The 9,985-nt window shown below is 35.7% G+C and overlaps 1 pseudogene; it reads right to left on the reverse strand.

Moving 5' to 3' along the window:
- Positions 1-3,686: 3,686 nt before the first annotated feature.
- Positions 3,687-4,766, reverse strand: LOC148130178 (uncharacterized; annotated as a pseudogene).
- Positions 4,767-9,985: the final 5,219 nt, after the last annotated feature.

Raw genomic sequence — 9,985 nt, forward strand, 5'->3', positions numbered from 1 at the left:
GAAGGTTTATTTATATTTTCTTTTTCTATACTTTTTTTTAAAGATACAAGCAAAATTGAAGCATCTGGCCTGACCCTTTATGTTTGCAAAATACGATATCAGATTTATACCAAATAAGTGGTTACTTCAAAATATACATGTGAACACCTCTCACACAGAAAAGAAAAAAGTAAAATCCTATGTTAGGCAAAAAAAACCAAACCAAAGTACACATATAGACTGGGTGAAACCAGACTTAATAGCAGTAACTGTGAGTGGGATCTTGGAGTCTTAGTGGACAACCAGCTAAATATGAGCCAGCAGTTTGCAGCAGTAGCCAAAAAAGCTAATGCAACCCTAAGTTGCTATAACAGAGGGATACAATCAAGATCAAGTGAAGTACTAATACCACTCTATACAGCCTTAGTAAGACCACACTTAAAGTACTGCATCTAGTTTTGATCATCACACTATAAAAAAGATGTTGAGACTCTAGAAAAGTACAGAGAAGAGCAACCAGAATAATTAGATGACTAGAGACTAAAACATATGAAGAACGGTTACAGGAACTGGGCATGGCTAGTCTAGTGAAGAGAAAGACCAGGGGAGACATGACAGCTGTGTTCCAATATTTGAGGGGCTGCCACAGAGAGGAAGGGGTCAAGCTATTTTTCTAAAGCACCTGTAGGCAAGACAAGGAACAATGGATGGAAACTGAACAAGGAGAGATTTAACCTGGAAATAAGAAGAAACTTTCTGACAGTGAGAACAATCAGCCGATGGAACACCTTGTCCTCGGAAGTTGTGGGAGCATCATTACTTGAGACTTTCAAGAAGAGATTGGACTGCCATTTGTCAGAAATGGTGTACGGTCTCCCGCTTGGGCTGGGGGTTGGTCTAGATGACCTACAAGGTACCTTCCAACTCTGATTATCTGTTATGTGCCCTTGAAGACCTTTTGAGTCATATGGATACAGGTAGTCCTCAACTTATTACCATAATTGAGACTTCTGGCTGACATCACAGTGAGATCAGATGTGAGGAGCGGGTCTCCATGCTCCCATGCCAAGTTTTCCCCAATGGAGGGCTCCAAAAGGAATTAAAGCTACCATGTAGGGGTGGTAAAGAAAAGAAGGGCACTCTGCAGGTTGCAGAGAGCAGCAATTCTCCTGCTGGACCCAGGGTTTCTTCCCTCTCATCCATGATGAGGAGAAGCAGTCATTATGGCTGCCACGAAGCTGGGACAGCTGAGACAACAAAGAAATGTGCAGGAGCGGTGCAGATGAGCAGTGATTGGAGCTGGGTGAGAAGATTCCTTTTTTATTTAGACCCTAAGCTTAAAAGGAAAAAAAAAAGGAAAATCCAGGAAAAGAGACTCTTAGAACTACTTCTTAAAGCAGTGAACAACCATAGAGAGAAAAATCCTAGAGCCAAAAGAAAGGAACTAAGGGGAGAAAGATAAAAAACTTTTAAAACATAGAAAATTGGTTTTTTCAACTGGGTAGGCATTGTTTTGGAAAGGCGTTATAAACTGCTGGAACTATTTACTTGAATCTACTTGAATAGCCAACTTTGCTTATATAAATTTAACTAAATTTGGATTAATAAATTTATAAGATTTGAAACAATGCTGAAATCTAAGCTGAGATCACCATCTACTGGTGGATAGAAAATATACCCCTACAGGTCTTGGAAAATTTTTGATAACTGTCCTATAACTATCTACTTTATGATTTCTGGAGACTCTATTGTGAGAATAAGGAAGACTCTTAAATAAAGTAAAGTGACTTTTGATTTGTAGAAGCTGCCTGGACTACTTAAATGGAACAATTAATAATCCTGAGATGTAAAGAACTATGACTATTGAACTTTCTGAGGAGCAACATTGGATTTGAATATATTGTTTTTGGACTTAAGTAAGAGCAATGCTTATTAAAATAAGACAAGATGCTCCATCAGGGGGAAATGAGTGAGATTTCAAGAGAAATGTTGTTGATGTTGCAAAGCATTAGGGATACTATGACAAAGAATCACAGAGAGATAAAGAACCTAATGCAAGGCATAAATGGGAAACTATAAAATATGCTACAACTGATAATGAATGAAGACCAAAGAGTCCAGGAAAGGGAGGAGACAGCAGAAAGAATGGAGGAAAAGATAACAACAGACAAACCAGCAAAGAAAACAAGAAGATGAGAAGGAGAAGACGATAAAGATAATAATGACTGATGAAATAAACCAAGGGAAAAGTACTTTAAGAGATTTAAAAATGGAATCAGATAACCTGGAAGAAACTTTTGAAAGAGAGATAGGGGTTTGGGTGGGCACTTTGGAGACCTGGCAGTTTAGGAGGATAGAGATGGGAGAAATATTCAGACTAAATAGCGAAGACACAGATGCTGATAGAGATAAAGATCCAAGAGAGGAGTATGGGAGGCAAGCTAAAAAATGAATAAGAATTGAAGTATTACAATGGACAAGAGATGATGGATAGTTCAAGTTCAAGTTCAAACCTTTATTGTCAATGTACAACATGTTTACAATGAAATTGAATGAGCCTCCATTGGTGCAGTCCACACAAAATACAGAATACATTTCACAAAACACAGAACACATCTCAATAATAAAAGAAAATCCTAAACCCAAGTAATAGAACTAGGCGCACATTTTCATATACATACACATACAATATATATTCCAGGATATGAATCATCCCTCAGGATTTTCCTCACTCTGCTGAAACAGTGCACTGGCAATTTCATCCAGTGGGGTTAGGGGGAAGCCCATTATTTTTTGTGCTGTACTCATCACCCACTGTAGTGCCTTTCTATCCGCAGCTGTTAAGCCAGTATACCATACCATGACATAATATGTGAGGATACTTTCTATTGTAGACCGGTAGAAGGAAGTCATCAACCATTGTTCCACCTGATTTTATTGCAAGACTCTGAGGGAATGGATTCTCTGTTGAGCCTTTCTAACCACCTGGAACTTCTTATTTTTCCAGGTGAGGTCTTGGCTGAAGTAGCTCCCAGGAATTTGAAAAAGAAAACATGAAGAGGAACTTGATAGAAAGGAATTATTTTTCCCCTTTTTTCTAATATAATGATGGCCTGATTAAAAACTAGAATGGAGATAGAAATAAGAATACACACTTTATATAAAGCAATAGTTATATGGAAAGATTGGAGGTTGAAAGATGATATTATGAGGTATGTTTAAATAATAGGATGACTGGTAATAGAATGGCATATTGTGACTTTGAACAACCAAATAATGAAGGACTATGTCTTGATATAAACATGTGTATTAACACTAGGATTAGTAATGGTGGCCTGACTAGAAGTTAGAATAGAGGTAGAAATAAGAAATAGGGGGAATATTAGTAGATATAATTTTTATATAATAAAATATAAGTAATAATTAGATGGAAAGTTTAGAGGTTGAATGATGGTATTACTATGTATGTTTAATAATATTGCCATTAAAATGGAACACTGAAATATTGAATAACTACTCTAAAGTAATCATGTATTATGTAAGTATGTATTATGTAATCCATAATCATGGATTATGTAAGTTTGATTACTGTAACAACTATTATTATTATTATTATTATATACACAAAAAAGACAGTGTACACAGCAAACAAGATAACTATGCTGGGTTTCATATTACAAATCACTAGTCGAACACTTCCCAAGTGTTTAGGATTGCGCTATGTATTGGCTGATTATGCAAGGAGATCCCAGTAAGGTGACCTTCTGCAGCTGACCCATGGTGATTTTGTCAGCATCAATTGTTTTTAAGTGCTTGCCTAGGTCTTTAGGCACAGCACCCAGTGTGCCAAGTACCACTGGAACAACCTGCACTGGTTTATGCCAGAGTCTCTGCAGTTCAATTTTCAACTCCTGATATCTGGTGATTTTTTCAAGTTGTTTCTCGTTGATTCTGCTGTCACCAGGAATAGCAATGTTGACGATCCACACTTTTTTCTTCTCCACAATCATGATATCTGGGGTATTGTGTTCCAAAACTTTGTCAGTCTGTATTCAGAAGTCCCACATGCTCATTTTGCATGCTCATTTTTGACCACTTTTTCAGGCTTATGATCCCACTAGTTCTTTGCTACAGGTAGATGGTAGTTGTGGCACAAGTTCCAGGGGACCATCTGAGTGACTGTGTTGTGATGTTGTTTGTAGTCAGTCTGAGCGATTGTCTTGCAACAGCTCAGTATGTGATCAATGGTTTCATCCGCTTCTTTGCAGAGTCTGCATTTGGGGTCATCAGCAGATTTTTCTATTCTGGCTTTGATTGCATTTGTTCTGATGGCTTGTTCTTGGGCTGCAAGAATCAGGCCTTCTGTCTCTTTCTTCAATGTTCCATTGGTCAGCCATAACCAGGTTTTTTCCTTATCTACTTTTCCTTGGATCTTTTCAAGGAACTGTCCATGCAGTGCCTTGTTACACCAGCTGTCAGCCCGAGTTTGCATCTCTGTTTTCCTGTATTGATTCTTGGTTTGCTGCACTTTGAGCAGCTTCCTATTGTTGACCTCCATCAAAGCTGGTTCAACACTCTCTTTCACATAATCTGCCAAAGAATGCTTCTCTTCTTCGACTGTCTGCTTCACTTGCAAAAGTCCTCTGATGTCTGCTTTTCTGATGATGATGATGATGATGATGATGATGATTGTTGTTGTTGTTGTTGTTGTTGTTGTTGTTGTTGTTGTTATTGTTGTTGTTACTCTCAGTATCAAATGAATTATACCCAGAGGCCACACTGTTCATGTATTGATATTGATGTACAGTATATTTAAAAATAAAAATATAATAAAAGTTAGTTAAATGACTCACTGCAGTTGTTAAGTTAATAACACGCTTATTAAATGAATCTGGCTTCCCCATTGACGTTGCTTGTCAGAAGGTCACAAAAAGTGATCATATGACCTCAGGACACTGTCACAAATAAGAGTCAGTTGCCAAGCATCTGAATTTTGATCACATGACCATGAGGATGCTGCAACAGTCGTAAGTGTGAAAATTGTCATAAGTGACTTTTTTCAGTGCCATTGTAACTTTGAATGGTCACTAAATGAACTGTTGTGAGTCGAGGACTACCTGTACATCATTTGGCACCTTTTGTTGCTTTCTTCTTTATCATTTTACTGTTATTTTTCTGTATTTATACAGAAGCATTTTGGGAATCATCCATAGGATTCAGGCGATGTACACATTTAATTAATAGTGTTGAAAAACATATTTTAAATATCTATTTAAGGTTGATACCCAATACCTACTCATACATAAATTTTAATGAAGTTTATTTCCAAGAAAAGATGGGTTGAATTTATAGTACATGGTAAGATATTATGTTAACAAAATCAAAGCTACCTGGTTCAGGCTATGAATCTACTCAAATTGTAATACTTCTTTCTATATTCTATATGAAAATGGCTTTCTTTCTTGATCAAAATGTTTTCTCAAATTGAATTCAATTCTGAATTGGACTGCTTTCTTCCTTGCTCCAGGAATTTACATTTCAATGATATAGCAATGGTGTGTGTGTGTGTGTGTGTGTGTGTGTGTGTGTGCATCCATGTACGCATGAGGATTGAATGAAAAGTAATGCCATCAGCTCTATACCTAATTTAAATAGGATTTTAATAACTGAAATATGAAAATAAGCATTTAAAAGTGCTCTTTAGTTACCTGTATTTTATATAGTGGATCAGCATTTCTACCAACATGGAAAAGCTCCTAAAAGCCATTATGAAAAAAATCCATAATTTGTACTTTCTGCCAGGTTCTGACAGTTCTTTCTACTTCTTCATTTAACTTAAACAGATGCCCATGAAAGTGGAAACTGATACCAGGTTTGGATTATGAGGCACATTGGATAAGATGGTTAGATCCAACTTTGCAATGGTCTCTTAAGTAGCACTATCCTATACAAACACAACTTCCTTTTCATGCCTCTGAACCTTGCTTAATCATATTTTTTCAATCTTTTCAGTATTGCAATAGTGTGTTTTAAGTTAATAGTGATACAGGTCAAGGAAAGCCATGTGAACAACACTATATCCTCATTCTAAACAAACAAATAAACCTATAACCATGAGTTTACCTGATGAGCTCTGGATTTTCAATTTTTTTTGCAGGTGCAGTTTTATAATAATATTCCATGGACTGATGCTTCATTTCTGTGTCATAATAATAAACCCATTTTTTTCAGCTGTCATGATGCTGTGAAGGAATTCCCCATTTTCATTCTTGTAGCGTGAAGACAATTGCTGGCAAATTTCAATTTTTCAAGCTTTCATCTCTGCCATCAACATGCAAGGACCCTGTCTCCCACCAAACCTGATGATATTAAAGGACATCAATACTGCGACCCACATTTTTGCTTAAGCATACTGTAAAGTACTTACTGCAAGCTTCTATTTCATAAACAATAACATTACAACCTTTTCTCACAGCAGCTTCCTGCTAATGTAGAGGGGCGTGCATAAGCGCACCATCGTGCCTACCGTCCCTGTCCTATTGTTTCTCTTATTCTTTTATTTTTCTTATATGTACCCATTTCATGTATTCACAACTATGTATACACTTATACTTATTATCTTGTAAACAATTGGCAAATCAAATAAATAAATAAATAAATAATGGAAGTGAAAGAACAGATGCTGAAGAATGCATCAGAGCTTCTAGGTTATCAGTAGTGCCATCTATTGGCAACACATTAATATTTCAATTTCCTTTAAATGATCTTGCAAAACCAACTTCAAGTCATATAGAAGCTCTTAACTACAAGTTTCTTTTTTAATCTGTACTCCCACAATCCTGTCATCTTGACTGATATCACTATTTAGTATTTCAAGAAGCAAAATAAACAAGATAGGAGGCAGTGGGCAACCTTGTCTTGTACTTTTTCTTACAGCATCTCACAAGGCCTTATTAGATCTCCATTAACAATTATTTGTGCTTACTGTGAAGTGTAAATCAATCTTACTAATTTTATAAAGTTCTCTCCAAAGTTCACATTTTCCAAAACTTTGAACAAAAAAGCCCAATTCAAATTGTCAAAGGCCTTTTCTGCATTTAAGAAATCAAAAGCAAAACAAGAAACAAGAGCAGCAAATTGGTGTTTTGTGCATGAAACACCAAGGGAACTTAAAATAATAATACTATTTTGAGGTATAAAAGAGAGACACATACAAACAAAACACTAAGATGCTCATTAAAGAAAATTTTCAAAGTAAGTATTTTGTGAGCTGGATCATTAAAACAAATTGGCAGAAGCATGAGATTTTTTCCCTTTCCTTTAATCTTCTTCTGCTTTTGGTTACACTGAATAGTTACAGCATTTAATTAGTAGTCCTGTTTACCAAATAGCACTGAGGTGGGAAGGTATTAAATGCATGTCATTTGTCTTGTCTATGCTTCTATAGAAGTTGACAGACAGCAATGTACATATATCAGCTTGAAAATAAGGTTGTTATTTTTTTTTCTCCCGTTCCCTTCTATTCCTTTGATATTTTTTTTCTAGGTTCATATGACTATTAATCTTCTCATCACTCCTATCACTCATCCCTCCCACTTGTGCCTGTATGATGGTAACTTTGTTGCTTGTATTCTTTCAATTTATATTGACTGTTTCCTAGTATGATTTGATTTCCTATTTGTACCCTATGACTATATTAAGTATTGTACCTTATGATTCTTGATGAATGTATCTTTTCTTTTATGTACACTGAGAGCATATGCACCAAGACAAATCTAATTACACTTGGCCAATAAAGAATTCATTCATTCATTCATTATTCAATTTCTGTTTTAACCTGCACATCTTTTCTTTTTGAAATTTAAGAACTTTTCTTTTTGAAATTACAAATGCATCCCCAACCTAATATGAATTTGGAAACAGATGCATGTTTTTCAAAGAAAAACTGCTATATGGCAGAAATACGCAAATTAAAGGCTGACTTCATTCTAGTTGTGTATCAGTTCAACAAATGTAAACTATGAATAAATTAAATATTTCACATCTTTATATACAACTCTCTAGACTCCATATAAGTACAGTTACTTTGATATAGAGGTTAAGGCATCAGTCTAGAACAAAGGTGTCAAATTCACATCATCAGGGCAATGTCATGTGATTTATTGGGACTCCCCCCCCCCCTTTGCTAGAATTGGTATGGGCGTGCCCAGCATGTGATGCATCCAGCCCATAGGCCGGGAGTTTGATAGCCCTGGTCTAGAAACTGGGAGACTAGCAATCTCATCTTACCTTAGGCACAAAACCAACTTAGTGACCTTGGGCCAGTCACTTTTTCTCAGCTCTAAGAAGGAGGCAATGTTAAACCACTTCTGAAAAACCTTGCCAAAACTGCAGAGAATTATCCAGGCAGTCTCTGAGAACTGGACACAATTGAACAGAAATAAATAAATAAATTCAGAACGACTGCTATCTGAATAGACACATAATGAACTCTGCTAGTAATCATTTAGGTTTGGTCACCAAAAAGGAGCTAAAAAGAATCCATGCATCCTAATTGTGAAGTAATAGTTGCAGTCTACTTTGGACAGATGCAGCTTCAGCTAGGTTTTCTTGATGGATCACTTTTTACAATTTCTCCATTTAAAAATGTTCTGATCATCCCCCACATCAATGATAAACTAATCCAGATGGAACTCAGCTCCATTTAGTTCAATACATCTTCTTTCTATCTATTTTTAAACCAGAACTAACCATAGGAAATGGCAGATTAGAATAAAATAATAAGGAGCAGGTTTCTTTTTTCTTAGCTATATTGGCTTTAAATCAATTACCATAAGACCTTTTTCTCATAAAGAAAAAATGTGTGTTTTAATCAGTACTTCACTGTCTCTTACTCCCCCTATTAATTGCAAGCTGCTTTTGATATTTTTTTTAAGATTTCAACAGAAACGTGTGTCAACAAGCCTTATTTGGTTTTGCTTTCTGTCAACCCTGCATAAAAATGCATGCTTTAGAATTTCTCAGTACAACTGAAAATAAGTAAAATTGTTGAGCTGATCTATAGAGCTGCAGAACACTAATAACTAAGTTTTGTGTGAACTTTGTCAGCTTCCCTGTTTCCAGAGGGCTAATTCCACTGTGTCATTTCCAAGAGACAGAGATTAATTGGGCACTTTTATCCAAGCATTAGCGATTAGGAAAGCATTTCTCTCATCCATATCTTCCATCATGGGCTCTATTCGCTCAATAAAAAGATGTGCCCCAAACCAATGTGTTCATTTTTCAATATAGTATTATGTGACAACAGGTTACTGCTTTTGTAAAGCTATTACTCTTACTGTCAACATGACTGCTCTGATGGGCTGTCTCATTAGAAAGGGATGCATTGGAAGTGAATAAAAAAAACTAGTTTCAACAATCAATTGACCTCCAGCAAATATGTGTGATCTTTCTTGCATCAGAGACATATCGAACTAAATAACAGTAAGGAAGCTCCCAGTATGTAAATACACAGCATGTTATAAGGAATATACAGATACGATTCAAAGAAACAGATTCTGGGAATGTTTAAAGAATTACTGGTATCGTGGTCACTATATGTCTTTTCAATATAAATGCCAAAAGATTATTTTGGGAAATATAAAAATAAACTTTAAAAATTAAAAAAGTAATTGATAAAAGGTAGTTTTAATCACGTAATTCCCACCAAAACAGATGTTGAAAAGACAGTTCCTGTGATAATGTATGTGAGACAGAGGAATAATTCCATTATTCTGTTTTGGGCTATTGCTCTTAATTAGGTCTAGTTTATTTATATGCTGAAAAAATATGTTTTAAACATTACAGCCAAATAATGATTAATTTGTGTAAGAGTTGAAGCCTGATGGAGATAGCCTTACATTTGTTAAATTGTTGGTTGCTTTCCAGGCAGTAAAAGTTACAGAATGCCCAAATCATGCATGGACAATTTGATTATTCTTCTGAGAAGAATTTGTGTTCTATACAA

The sequence above is a fragment of the Notechis scutatus genome, chromosome 6 (assembly GCF_049901735.1).
Source record: "Notechis scutatus isolate UNSWTSFEM ecotype Mainland chromosome 6, rNotScu1.2, whole genome shotgun sequence".
NCBI lineage: Eukaryota > Metazoa > Chordata > Lepidosauria > Squamata > Elapidae > Notechis > Notechis scutatus.